This window comes from Spodoptera frugiperda, chromosome 20 (assembly GCF_023101765.2).
Source record: "Spodoptera frugiperda isolate SF20-4 chromosome 20, AGI-APGP_CSIRO_Sfru_2.0, whole genome shotgun sequence".
Lineage (NCBI taxonomy): Eukaryota > Metazoa > Arthropoda > Insecta > Lepidoptera > Noctuidae > Spodoptera > Spodoptera frugiperda.
In genome coordinates this window covers 175435-191063 of record NC_064231.1, presented here as the reverse complement: position 1 = coordinate 191063, position 15629 = coordinate 175435, and the positions used below count along the sequence as shown (strand labels likewise).

The 15629-nt window shown below is 32.8% G+C and overlaps 1 protein-coding gene across 1 annotated transcript in view; it reads left to right on the top strand.

Annotated features, from left to right (window-relative positions):
- LOC118280831 (elongation of very long chain fatty acids protein) overlaps positions 1-15629 on the top strand; it is a 30443-nt gene that overhangs the window by 2819 nt on the left and 11995 nt on the right. The window lies entirely within an intron of this gene.

Genomic DNA, 15629 nt, shown 5'->3' with positions numbered 1-15629 from the left:
TCGACGGAAATCATTTCGTTCGCAGTTACCAGCAAAGTGACTGTTAAGTTTTAAAACAAATAGACGCGCCTATCAGATTTTTTTTTCATAAAATCACAAGTAGGCGCTATCGTCGAATCCTTAAACGACTTTGTGCTGGGAGAATCTAGATTTGTTTCAAATCGTTCTTAAATAGCAATTATGTTTGTATACTGTACTCAATCACTACATAGTATAAAACAAAGTCGCTTTCTCTGTCCCTATGTCCCTTTGTATGCTTAAATCTTTAAAACTACGCAACGGAGTTTGATGCGGATATTTTTAATAGATAGAGTGATTTAAGAAAAAGGTTTATATGTAAAATATATGCATAATATATCGCCATTGCACCCATGCGAAGCTGGGACGGGTCGCTAGTTGTAAAAATAATTCATTATAATTCGTAGGTATATGCAAAGTAAGTTTGAACCTGGTTGAACCTAGCTAATTCAAATAGAATTAAGTAATATTGATATCAGACATTAGGTATAGGTACATAACATTTTGATAATTATGCAAGCTAGACTATTAGCTATGTAAGTATTTGCTTATTAATTTAGTACGTACTACGTAGTAGTTAATGTTTTGTCATATGGAGTAGGTACATAGGTAATAAGGAGATCCACTTAATGTGAAGTGAACATCTGTGGTGTTGGATATGTTCCATATGTCGTATTACCATAAAGTCATAGCTAAAATTAGTTTATTTATACACATACTTATCACCTGGGTCTGCCTCGTGTTGTGTCACGTGGATGTCAACGCCGTTGGTGAACACGAGGCCTTAGAATTTAGATCCTTTATTGAGGCGTGAGGCCTACAAAATATTGTGGGTGGATTAATAGTTCAAAATTTTCTCGGTGCGAAGAAACAAAAATGAATTGTTAGAACTTTTTAATAAAGACTAATTTAGACTAATGAGACTTAAAATTTCAGTATTATATTCGAGATCCATTCATAGAGGAGAAATAATAGCACTCTTTATGTAATGACAAGGTTACTCTGGGTCAGTATTCGTTAAGTTTTTTTGTTATCAATTCTAATGTTTGCTTTTAACATTGACCCTCAGAAAAGTATACTCAACTTAACTAAAGATTTGAACGGCGTAAGCTCTCAAACTGGAAATAATGTAAAAAAAAACAAAATAGTTAAATTCCTGTTTTGTCATTTCCTAGTGTCTTTTTATTTTTTGTAAATGTCAAAAGTTTAATAATCTCATAAGCAAGTGTTAAAACAAAAAAATAAGTGTTACCCATTATTGCTGTTTTTGTTTGATTCTAAAACAATTAAATAATTAATTCAATTAAGTGGTTTAGGCATCATTAAATGCCATGAAGTCAGATTGTAGATCCGATATTTGTAAAAAAATATTGTTTGTTCGAAATTTTAAGTATGATCAAAGTTCCTTTTTGGTGCTTAAAGTTTAATTTTAGTAATTTAAAATCAGCGTCGTATAATAATTTTAATTTGAATATGGTCACGTTTAGGAGGAAACTATTCGGTTAACTTTAAAAACAAAAGTTAATTCACTTGACTCGTCTCGGTGGTGATACAACTATGACCAAAGATTTTATTTAGATATACCTATCTATATTCTGTTATTTAATTTATATAAAAAGAAACGCAGAAGTATTTCTTTACTTCAACTCATTTTTCACCAGTTGTCCTTTGCGGTACGAAGTGAGGTGAGCTTGTCGACATAACTTCGTACATTCGTTTGTCACTGACAATTTCCTAAAGCATTTTCTTTGTCCAACCGGCAATGTAGTTTTGATCAAAACGAGCACGAAACATATCCGTGATAGTCACACAAAATCATAAATAATTTATGAAAAGAGACGAATTTTACGCAATAAATTTTATTAAAGGTATATCACTTACTATATTTACAGGTGCTGTGAATATTAATATTTATTAACCAGATTAGATTTGTATATGGAAACAAGACGTAGGAACATTATCTTTGAATAAATATCAAGTTTAATTGGTTTATCTAGTCGCTGTCGGGGTTTATTGGGTCCATTAGTCACATACAACATTGTACGGGGGGCATAATTAGAATTACTGGTGGAAATAATTATGTCGTTTTATGACGAACGGACGGAAACTTGAGGAAAATCTTTTCCACGTACGAAGGTTATATTGACATAAGAAACATTATGATTACATTGAACTTGCGTGCTTACGTTGTTGGCTGAACTATTATACCGACACCTAAGTGTTTGCGATAGTACTTGAACATACATGGTTTTAAACACTTCCAATATCTAAAATAATAATAGCGTAAATTAGCTTGGAATATTCTAGCTAGAACGTAAAATTAAAGAACTTATATCTAGTCTATTGCTAGAAGAAGTAGACAGCAAAATAAACTTCACGTAGGTTGAGATGGAGGATGAAGGATGAGGGCATTTGATTGATAACATTAATTGAAATACATTGTCATAAAAATAGCCAATCGATATAAAAAACCGAGATACGAGCTTTATACGAATTCAGCATTTGTTTTTGGACTATGTTAGTAGAGGTGTGAAGGTAATCCCATAACTATTTATAAACCCGTGGAATATTGGTGAAGTTACTTAAGCGAATCTGATTGGTAGATAAGACGTGAAGGTTCACAACGAGACATCTGCCCGTACCCTCTGATTTACACCGCTGTAACCGTGTTTGTATGCGGTTGTAATATTTTATGCCTGTTTATCTCCGTTCTCTCATATTTTTGCTAGGTCATTTCGCAATATTTTGTTATGTTGTCCTTCTAAAGTATAGATGGGTACTATGTACTAGTACTAACTCTTGTCTGCGACTTTGTACGCAGTTAAGCTGTTATTTTTCGTTCCCGTGAGAATTTAACCTTACTCTCCCAATATGGTATAGGCATATATGCCTCTCAGCTACAACCTGTAGTTTCAGCTCTGTGTTGTTGGAACTTTAAAAAGTGTAATTCTCTAGTAGGTCATAATATATGTATGTAGTTTGCTTGCTTCCTTACTACCAAAATTGAAGCTTCTCACTCAGTTATTATGACTAACAAACCAGGAACACATAAACACACTGAGGAAAATATGATATCATGTCACATTTTCTTCCTCAGCTATAAAAATACAGGTTTTTGGTGACCATGGCTAACAGTGCTGACACATTAGGAAAATATGAACTTGAACGTTTTTATTTTGTCACAGAGGTACTAATTTAATATTAGATGGTTACAAACATTATTTACATTTGGTAAATAAAAATAAGTTTTAAGGACATTAACCTGTTATGATGCATCATGTTCAGCAGTGGACGTCTCTCGGCTGATGATGATGATGAACCTGTTATGATGTAGTATCTTCACTGTATTAGTACGCAAATGTACGTAATCTAGGTAAAGCAAGACTTCGCATATTATATTGTATAATTTCTATAAGGCTATATAGGTACAGGGGTAGTCACATGTCACGATATTGAACTTGTCGTTTGATGGGAGCGGGTTGCGCCTGCGCGCCTATGTCAAGTGCCGGTGCGCAGTGTCGCAAGCAGCAACGCGGGCGCAAGTCCTCGCGTCTCGCAACGCAACCGCTCAGTTATTACCGGTGTTGCAACTGGAAACCGCCCGCGCCCCTCAATACCACACTATATTCCGGACGTAGACACATTTTTTATTTCTTACAAATATACAAAGCTATGTGAAATTACTCTCTAAAGTACCTGTCTGTTAATCAAATACTTGACAAGGCGTATGTTCTTTCAGCTGCTGTTTTTGTTAAATCTTGAGTTACAATATTTTGTTCCAAGTTTGAATTTAAATGCTGGCTGATATTGAATACATCATTACTTAAAGATGATATTTAGTTTCTCACTGATTCGAGAAAGGAGATTGCAAACTCCGAATCTTCTACGACTTAATGTCGAATGCAAATTATAAAATAGTGTTTGCTAATACAAAAAAGTGCAAATTGTTTAATCACTTTAATATTGTTTGAAGACTACTACTACTACTACTACTAATATTAATCGATCAAGTAAATACCTATCCCATCAAAAACATCCTGTAAAAAACCCAAGTCTCGCAGCTCAGTCTTTCTACCGTCAAAAGTTGTGAGATCCATGTAATACCAAGTCGGTTAATCTATTTAGTGTCTACTTGAAGGACCTTCTGTCTTAAGTTATTACATAAGTTATTATCATGCCAATATTAAAAATATTTAACGTTTTAAACAAATAGATCGACTTGGACATCGCATGAAAACAAAATGAATATTACAATATTATATTAGATTCTTTAGTCTCTCGCGCCTCACGCGATTGAAACTCTCGTTCCTGTTGGTCGCTGGCCCGTCGTGCTGTGTAGTGTGATACATACTAATAATCAAATCAAGCAAATTTAAATTATAATATATTGTTTTATTAGATTTTCGTACTTCAAGACATGTCCAATCATGTGTTTTTCATTACGTCGACCATTTTACAAGTAATAATGTTGTTCAGTTTCATGGGCTAAACACACCCTTACCCACCCTATACCCCCTCCCTTGCCTCATATGGTAGGTACCTATCTACACCTATTAAATTTATAACCACCACCAACCACCAACTGCATAAATAACTTTGTAATCCCATATATTTATATGGGATTACAAAGTTATTGATGCAGTTGGTGTATTTGGAAAACTGGACCGAAATTACAAAATATTTAAGTTTTCCCATGATTAAGACACTAAACTCTATATGTATTCCAAATATGAAGCTTCTAAGTCTGCTAGAAGTGCCTTGGACTTTTGATGATCGGTGAGTCAGTGAGTGACAAAATTTAGAAACTTTAACAAGTTGTCATTCTTAAACTACTGGTTCAAATTGACTGAAATTTTAAATATTCCGTGTTTATACAATGCCGGATTAGTTACTGAAGATTCAGGTTTCTTGCTTTATCCACAACCGAATTATAGGGGGTCGAAAAAGGCCCGAATTGCTTCGAGAAAAGGATGGTACGGCCGTGCCGCTTTTTTTTGCTCGACTTGGCGGGGGCACTGCCGTGCCCCCAGAAATTGGCTGACTGTGTTCGTATTTATATTATGCCATACTTACTTGTTAGTTTATTCTGCATATCCAAATCTCATTAGATTACAATACTATGAAACGATCTGCTGGATTTATTTGCTAAATCAATTATGCATCTTAATATAATGTGCTTAGGTACATAGTCTAATGTTGTAAATAATTCTGTGTGATATGGGCAGGTCACAAAACACTTTGACCTATGCTCACTGTTCCTTGAAATAACCTCTGTAAATTTGGTGTTTTACAAGCAGTGCGATGTCTCATAAAAAGTGGGCTTGTTGATTTATTAAACCTTCTGTTATTGTACCATAAAGTTATAATATATACAGGGTAAACAACAAAGCCTGGCGACGCATTAACACCGCTTTATATTCCGCATGTCTTTGATTCTAAAAATATAGGGCCAATGACTCAAACACATTACGAGAGTATGAGTCTTATCTCGATACGTAGTGCTACGATATGTTAGAAAAATAAAACATTTATATTAGGTATAACTCAAGTACAACGTACAGTACAGCGTGCTTTTAAGCGTCACCTATTAGGCTGAAAGATTTTCCTATGAAAATTCAATGGTGAGGGAAACTTGGACTTATAGTGTCTAATAATATAATGAGTTCAAAGTCAACCAATCCACTCTGAGCATGCGTGGTCTCTGTGGACTTTTAGTAGCAGTGAGAAGATTATGAACTGATATAAGATTGACATATTACTTGAAAATTATAATCAACGAAAAATACAGTAGTAGGTACATTTCTCAAGCTAAATTAGCTTTGAACAGACAGGAACATAACCAAACTACCCTCAGAAGTAACATCCGCTAGCCGTTAGTTCAAAATCCAATACTTACTCAGATTTTATTATCTATTAATTGCATTTTATTACATGCTTAAAAGCTCTTCAAGCAAGAGCATTATTGTATATTGTATTTTATATTGATCGTATACTATTATTCGAGATTACTAAGATTAGTTATATCTTTTATTATTCTTTAATGGATTCGTTACATCTTCCATTTATCTTTCGGTTGATGAAAATCAATGTCTTTAGATTGACAACAGCGATAGCCATTTTTTAGGGTTCCGTAGCCAAATGGCAAAAAACGGAACCCTTATAGAATCGTCATGTCTGTCTGTCTGTCTGTCCGTCCGTCCGTCCGTATGTCACAGCCATTTATTTCCCAAACTGTTGGGCCTACATAGTTGAAACTTTGTAGGATGGTGTATTTTGGTAACCGTTATTCGAATTTTGAATAAAAAATAATAAATTTAAAAATTAAAGGGGGGCACTCCATACATGGAACTGATTAAAAAAAATTTTTTTTCATCTAACATATTCGTGATGGGTGTTTATGGATAGGTCTTTAAAAAAGACATTAAGGTTCCTAAAACCATTTTTCGTGAAAATCAACCGTTTGAAAGTTAGACGCTTCCAAAGTGGAAAAATGAGTGTCACTCTAACTTTTAAAATAAGAGAGTTAGAAATCTAAAAAACATATTTGCTATAAATTTCCATGGAAACTATCAACGAAAATTGGTTTGAACCAGATATCATTATTAGTTTTTAAGAAATAAAACATTTTCAAAAACCGCAAATATAACTTTGTCGTTCATACAAACACTATGTAAAACCAAGTTATTTTATAACTTTTATATTATGTCATCTACTTGCTGTTACGGAACCCTTCATGGGCGAGTCCGACTCGCACTTGGCCGGTTTTTGTTAATTATAAATAGAAACTAGTTTTTAGAGAATATTAAACTTTTTATAATTTTACGAGACGGCTTGTCTCTGGGTGGTAATTCTGAGGTTGACAACCTTATAGTGGACAATATCACAGTATAAGTTCAAACTCTGTTTCGAACAAACTTCTATCCGGATCTAAACAACACTACTTTCAATTTTATATGTTTTTTATGTCCATTATATCGATAGTCATCTTTACATGTATATTATATGAAGTTACTCACAAGAAAACATAACATGAGTAACATTTACGATCAGTCCACGGGTTACACAAAATGTATTGGTATATTTTATTAGTAGTATTGAACCTAGAAGACCAGATGCACAATAGAACATTAATAGACCAATACTCATGCATTCCACGCCTACGTGGATACAATATTAATTGCAGTCATTAATTTTAATTACACGATGACCATTTAATTCATTTATTCTTTACAGAAACAAAGAATAGGAATATGTTAACAATATACAATATTCTTATACACGGGCCAATAAAAAACATTCACACATTTCCACAAATTGCTCTGGTTTTTTTCTCAATAAAAGCTTGTGTTATCTGTGAAATATCAGGTGTCAAGAAAGGTCATGGCTAACTGTCTGCCGCTCTTGTGTGACCAGATTTATGAATGTGGACAACACCTATAAATTTATTAAAACGGAAACTTAAGAAATACCAGGCAGAGCAGCTATGGCTCTTTACAAAGACGTATTCTACGTAGAAAATGAGGAGTTTCAAACAAGGATGTCCATATAAAAAATAACTAGTTTGGGAAAAACAATGTAGATTATAAAACCGCAGATTACTGTTTCCGCGGTCCGTTTATGAAAGAAGTAGGTATACATCAAGGCAACCGAGTCACGTGTTTGATTTTGATATTTTTGAGAAAGAGTGCTTACTAATAAAATGATAAAATACTTATAAGTTATCGTTCTGCATAACCTTGGGAAATTCCACACGTAAGTGCAAGGACTTGTTCCACTGCAGAAAATTATAAAGAGTTTATTATAGCCGATCCCATTGACGTCATAGCTACCGTTGTCGAGTTTATTTTTGTCAGCAATCTGGTTTTCGAAGTCGTCTTCGACAAATAATTACACTTTTATTAGCACTTGTTAAGCCATTAAAGTGTTTTAATAAGACTACAAGATCGACAACGTATTTTCCCAATACAAATATATTGCTCCCAAGAGAAAACTAGATCACCGAAAGCATTAAGTTGTTGAAATTATGATTTTATTAATTAAATGACAATGTGGTTCATTGTTTAAGTGATAAATATGAATGAAGCAAAGAAATACACATTGTTTACCTTTGTAAATCACATAATGTAATGCGAACACATGGAACATTGTAAGACTTGTTTCACACAATGTAGCGATCGACAGATACTTACATGCATTTCATAACTTACCCATTCAACTTTGTACCTGTGTTTGCACCAGGTATACTATTTCAAGTAAATACGCCATTAAACCCGTTTTAGTACTATTCATTGAATATCGATTGATGAACAGTATTAGACGTAAAATAAGGAAATTATGCATAACAAAGACAACGGACAGATGAAGCTCAATTAGTACTAGGTACTTGAGCACCACTTACCCACCATCATAATCGTTCTATGGGTATTGTAAAATCCCGAGTTGACGTTATTGTTTCGCAGTCTTTTGTAAAGTCATTGATGTAATTAATTAAGTAGCAATGTTAGTCATCTTCGATAGAAGTTGGATAGCTGCGATCATTCTTTGTGACTTGTGTGGAAATTGCGCAAACGTTTTTACGTCGATAGGCTCGCTATGGAGAATGTCACGGTCAAAACGTTAATATGAGTGCAGGGCGGGGCCCACACATGGCCCGCAGACCGCAGGGCTGGCGACAACATAAAGTCGAACCAAAACATTCGTCTCTAACTGTTAATCCTAATACACATTCGAAACACGTACGAAACGAAATTAAAATAAAATTCTTGAAAAATCAAACACGATAATATATTTTTATATTAAAGCGTTACTGCATTAGAAATACCATCACGTCAAGGCCTGTAAATAATGCTAGCAGCCCTAGGCGGATTGTTGGTGGCGGCGCGTCAACGACGTCGTGTGTATGCTGCGCCCGCGCCGACGCTTTTGTCAATGCGTAATAAAGTCGGTGCGCATTGACGGCCGTGGCATGCGCCATCCTAGCACATCGTATACACTTCGCATTTAACCGTAACGTTATTCTACTACGACTACGTAGTTCCAGAATAGGAATGTAAATAATTACCTAAAGTATTCCAGAAAAATCAATAGCAAAGCTATATATGCTTTTACCTTCTTATCAAATATAACTTTTTATCATATACGCTTTCGTAACTGTATATAAGATACGGATAAATTGTATTAAATCTTATTCTTAAAAATACTCGTTAAAAATTTCAAAAGTATCTTCTTAATTTAAAACATAAAATTAATTTGGCATCCCGTTTGCCCATCGTTATTTTTATAGTATAACTGTATAAGTGACATTTACCCTTTATTAACACTCTTCGAAATACAATCATTTCTTATCCTTTTCACTTTAAAGAAGAGTTAATGGTTTCTCGTTAGTACCAGAGTTCTTTGTAAAAGAGAGTTAATTTTCACAAAACAATCATACAATCGTAATAATACATTTCAAAGAAGAAGAAATTTTAACGACCCGTTATTTCAATTTTCGATTCGTATGCATTGGAACAGTAATTCGCTGTTTTTATTCCGAGTAGGAATTATATACTTCACTAATGTAAGAGCGGAATTAAAATGAATGTAATTGTGATGGCATTGAAGTTTTTTATCTCAAAGGCGGCTTCATAAATATTGGAGGGAAGATGGAAACACATGATTCCATGATGGTGATTGTATTTTTGTTCCAGAAGTTTCAAATTAAACGAAATGGAAATATGCACTAAAACAATACAATAAAACTTAAAAGGTTTTTTGTTTATTTGGATGGATTACTGGATATTTGGATTACTGAATGTGAACTTGTGTTTAAGAAAGTGCCAAGTGTTTGAAAAGAAGAAATCCCTTTGTGTCTTATAGTCCTAACATGGCTTTTATATTCTAAGGAAGATTAATTGTAGGATTATTCATAATACGTTACTAGGAATAGAAGATGTGCGTTTAAATCGTAAACCGCAATGCAAGGAAGTTCTATTTGTTTATAAAAAGGTTAATTACTTAGTAGGTAAGATGAAAGAGGACTAGTCTAACGTGAATAGGCTTGAGAATTACATTCAATTTATTAAAGTTTTTAGTGCACACTTTTACCGGCCTGCTTTTTACAAAGTTCATTCTATAAAAAATGTGTATATATTTATAAATCATCACAATAACGGGTTATTTTTTGTAAAAGTTGTTTGTAATCTGTGTATAGTGCGTCATCACGGGTCTATTTTTTGCTTGTCTAGAGCTAAATATAGTTCATATAAGTATTTAATCATCGATTCAAAAACAGAAAAAAAAGTGGAACAGAAATTATGCAGTTTTAATTTTTTGTTTTACAACATTGACGTACCGGTAAACTATGGCAACTTTACCGGGCCCTTGGCAACTTTACCATACTATAGGTATTCGGTATAAACTCATTTATCTAAAAATCTACTCACTAGAATTCTGTTTTGTAATAGAAGTATTTTTTAGACATTAAAAGGAAATATTTACTATATTTTGCGTAGACGTAAGACTGCTATTATGCCAGTAATGGCCGTCACAATGTATGCGTGAAAATGAGCTAAAAGTTAGTTGTTCCTAAATTGTGCTTACAGAGCCTTAACTATTTGTCACAGGTGAGTGAAATTTTGATCTTGTATGTATATTATAGTTGGGATTACTGTTGTAATGTCAGCAATTGCTTTTTCTTTAATTTATTGATAAATAATCGCTTCGGTAATGTTGACACGGGTTAGGTAAAGTTGCCACGGCCTGCTTTGTGGCAACTTTACCTACAGTTAGGGTTGGCAATAAATGTTTTTTTCTTGTTTGTGTGTATGTAACCATTTTCGAATACCTAAATTTCACAGCATAATAGTGAATATCCTGGATGATAAGATATAATGTATTTAATAATACCTCTTGTTTTACAGCCAAAATGGCTCCCATGAAACAAAACCGCAGAAAACTCGGAGCTAGACACTATAAAAATTATACGGAAGTGATGTTATAATTAGCTATGGAGATAGTGAAGTCATAAAATTAAAAAGTCAAGGATTAAACATTATTTTGTAGCCTTTTTTACAATTTTAAACATAAATACTTAAAATTTTAAAACTTAATTTAGTTTAAAAGGGAATAATATTTATGTTAGAAATTTGTGCGTTTTTTTACTTTAGGTTTAAGGTTTATTAATTTTTTTTTTAAATATACATGTCATAAAAAAGTTCCTCCTTTTTTGACAACCCCGAGCGTAACAAATTATTTGTATGTAAATTACGATGAAACCCGTGGCAACTTTCCCTAATGTCTGTGTAGCCGTTATCTTTATAGATTTCCTCATATTGTTTGCATTATAATACGAAGAGGTCCTAGATGAAGCCCTCTGTACCTCAACAACTCTTTAATATGCAATACACGATGAATACGGCGCGTAGGTAAAGTTGCCAAAAATTTGGTATCTTTACCCATGTTGTTTTTTCTTTACTACGGCTAAAATAAGTGTTTGTATTTAATGACGATTACGGTAAAGTGAGCCAGATAGACTACAATTCTAAATATATAGTTTTGGTTTCTATTGCGTCTTATGGTTAAAAATATATTTCGTGTTTTGTTCTAAAATATGGTAAAGTTGCCATGTTTTACGGTACAATTTAATAATGGACGAGGCATGGACATTTTTTTATCTGTTTTTTTTTATTATAGCCCGGGCTACGAATGCTTGCAAAGAACCTATCTGATCTAGTATTTTTAGTAATAGTAAGAATCTTGGCATCATGCCCATTGTCTATCGACATGAAATTGACATTAATCTCAAGGAAAAAGATAAGGTTTGTTTATATTATGAGTTCAATAGTATTTTTGGTGTACACATTTTGTTAAAACCACTTTTCGAATTATTTATTGTTCTCCCCTTTATAAGAATCCGTCCCTTCCCTCCCCTTTATTCTAATTGGGTCTTGAAATAAAAACTGAACGTATTTTCCCAACATATACAACAAATATATTTACGACTGATAGATTAAATCCAAAAATAAAACGGATAATATATTTTGAAAACAATCGCTGTTTTTGTCCAACCCGGTCGTTGTAATTTTCCACCAAAACAAGGCTGTACGAGTATATAATTTATATTAAACCCGATTAGACTACGCGTATAAACCACTGGCTATTTATAGGACACATTCATTATTTTTTTTGTATTTTGTTAAGTAGTCTGTATACATAAGACATTTATGGAAACGTTCAAAGTTTATTGTACCGCATAATGACCTGAGCAAGTTGAATTTGCCGTTTTTTTTCAATTCAAATTGTGAATTCTTCGTATTATACGTATACGTATTATATATGAAATATCTTGATTCGTATTTTATTATTATAATTATACTTATTATTTATTTTATAAATTTATTACGTTATACTTATATTATTATTTTATGTCATTCGTCCTTATTTCACATATTTTAGATATTTTTGGGAGAACCCATCTGCCATCTTGGCATTGTAAGTGGTAAGCATAGGCCACTGCCACTTCGATATTCCAAATTAATGCTGATTTATAGATTAACAGTTCATTGCCCCCTATTTTTTTTGACATTTAAAAAAATACCATCGAGGTCGGTCATATTTTAACCGGTATTTTAATGTGGAATAAAATTGTGAGTGCTTGACAGAAGTCGTAGCACATTTGTCTTTGGAACAAAACGGTATATTACACTAACTAGAAATACAAGGGTGAATTGGAAACTAGTTTGAAAGTGAAAGAGAATTATACAGTATATTAAAAAATAATGTTTTGTTTATTAGTAACTCAATCATTAATAATCTTAAGCTTTGCCTTTGACATTTCGCACAACGCCTGTCCACTGAACGTGAACAGATGAATATTTTTAGCAAATTAATTAAAACGGATTTTATACTTATTATTTTTATAAGACTGGTTTAATGACGTAGGCCTATTTAAATCACAAAAAATATATCAAGAATGTACAGAATATTTTTATACTGTATAATTTAAAACTGGAATAGGCTGAACAATAAATTAAATTGGAATAAAATTTTCCAAATTGATATTATGATCAAATTGTTGTTTCTTTTGCGTCATTTACTGGTATAGGGTGTTCGAATTGCAATTTATATAGATAAATTATACAGACAAGCCATCTACCTCGCCTAGTGTCGGAATTTGATAAGTATCATACAACTACAGATTTGAGGTTTTAAATCTTTGATATTTTAAGTGACATGTAACATTAATATCAATGAATTATTGCAAAATTGCTTGAGGAAAATCCAAAGGAACTTAATGCATACGATCAATCATACGTCAGTTATAGATTTTAACGGTATGACATGATTGCTGTGGAATAATAGGGCTTATTTAGGTTGAATTAAATGTTATAATAGTCTGTATAAACTTGGATAAAGGATCTTGTCTTGTGCTGCTATGAAACAAATCCCCTTTACTATTTAAATGGCGTTTGAGTGAAATTAGGTCATACATGACTTATTCAAAAATACTATAGGTCTATTTTGTAAATTGACATTAATTTTCGTACATATTGGCTTTGTTACATTTTATACGGAGACATTTATACACTTTTAAATTTTATTTGATTTAATTAATCAGTTACCTAAGAGCAGGATAGGTATATGTTCAGTCTTCTAATGTTAAAGTTCATAAGTTGTCCTTTCCTTATAGGTATGTACCTATATATTTTCGGCATTAAGATATTTTTCTCGAAATTAACGGTATCCTACAAATAATAAGTGGCTAATCAAAATCCGGTTGTAAAAGATGATGATAAATATAATTAGTATGTACATAAAAACATAGTTTTTTATCCTTAAAAAACCTATGTTAGGTATTTTTATAAGGAAAACGTCCACTTCTGCATTGGTTACACCTGTTATGTACCATCTTTTTCTGCAGATTGCCTCTCTTACGTCAGTTCGAATTAATTACTGATTCTCTTTACCATTCAATTGCAAGGCTCAGTGAAATTATAAACCTTGTTGTCTTTCCGATATATTGTCTGCACTGATTTACCAACCGGTCCAATAAGTGGGTCATAGTCCAATGGTTAAGGTGATTTCTTTATTTATATCCTAAAAAATGTCGCATATTATGATCAAGGCGACTACGCGCGCATAAATGCTTACGGTGTTTTTAAGTGAATCCACGTACAAGCAATTAGCCTTGGCTTCGACGTGTGGACGGTATTTCAGATGTTTATAAATCGACAAACAATCAACATGGAGTGTTTGATTCCTGGTTTTTGTTATTTAAATACACATAACATAGTACAAAAGTCCTCCAGCAGAAATATTGTTGTGTACAACATCGCCACATGTCGTCAAATAAGTTTTTAACTAGGTTGTTCTAATAGAAAAATGGAGTTAGAAGCGATAAATATTGGGACACCTTGTCGTCAATTTGTATAAACGCGAGACCATACTTGTCTTTATTTAATTCGTGAAGGCTACGCACTAACTAAAACTTTTAAGGATTTAATAAATAAATACTAAATATCTACAAGTCAATTCTATTTCGACACATTACACCTGTAGTTTATAAAAAAATATTCCATAATCATATTATAATAATTTGTCATACTTTCAATTTTTAGAATATTTTAAAATATATATGAAATGTAAGCGCATTTAATTTAATTTCACCTTTAAACAAATCAATTTCGTATGTAACCGCGTGAAGCGTATTGATTGTATTGTGAAATTTACAACAACAATTTTGCCTTGAAACTCACGTTTTTTTAATTAATGACCGATAATATTTAAACTTAGGTAAAAGGCCATCACACATAATATCAATAGGTAATATCTAATATCATCACAATACTTTAAAACAATAGATATGTATTTGGTTTTGTAATAAGAAAATGAACGCTGAGCCTTTGTACATTTGCGCGTAAAATTCATTCTGATAAAGAGAGGTTCCCACAACGAATATCGTAATTATTAACAGGTTTCTTGTCATTTGCTTTCTATGACAAAGAAGCTGATAGAAATACCTAAGCGGCTAGTCATACGTATTGTAAAATTACTGGCTCAAAATATATCCTTCCATTTTAATTGGCATTCAAATACATCAAGGTGCTCTCCTAACCTAATTCTTACAATTGTGTGATTTTTAAGATAATTTAATATTCGGCCTTGCTAACTGCGTGTGTAAGTTGTTAACATATAGTATCATAATTAAGTAAATAAATGCTACATAATTTCACAACAAAGGCTACGTCAACTTTTCTCTGCGTTGAAGGATACTGCCCACTAGGGTGGGGCACAGTCGACTGACAACATAAATTTAAGATATTGCAAAATGGATATAGTATGCGTAGTAATACGAGTATTTTAGGTGGGAGTGGGAGCGCTCAGAAATGAATCAGATGAACTTCTTTCACGTCACCGATATTATATTTTATTCATCTACGATTCGGATATAAAAATTTACTTTCAAAATCTGTAAACCTTGATATTTTGATTCGTTGAGGTTTTTGAAAAAGATCGCGACGGTAATACTTTCAAAAGTTTCGTACACAAATCGGATGTAATTTATATAAAGACCTGATTTTTCGACTGCGGAAGTGACAAAACGTCAGTCAATATGACGCCTACATGCACCC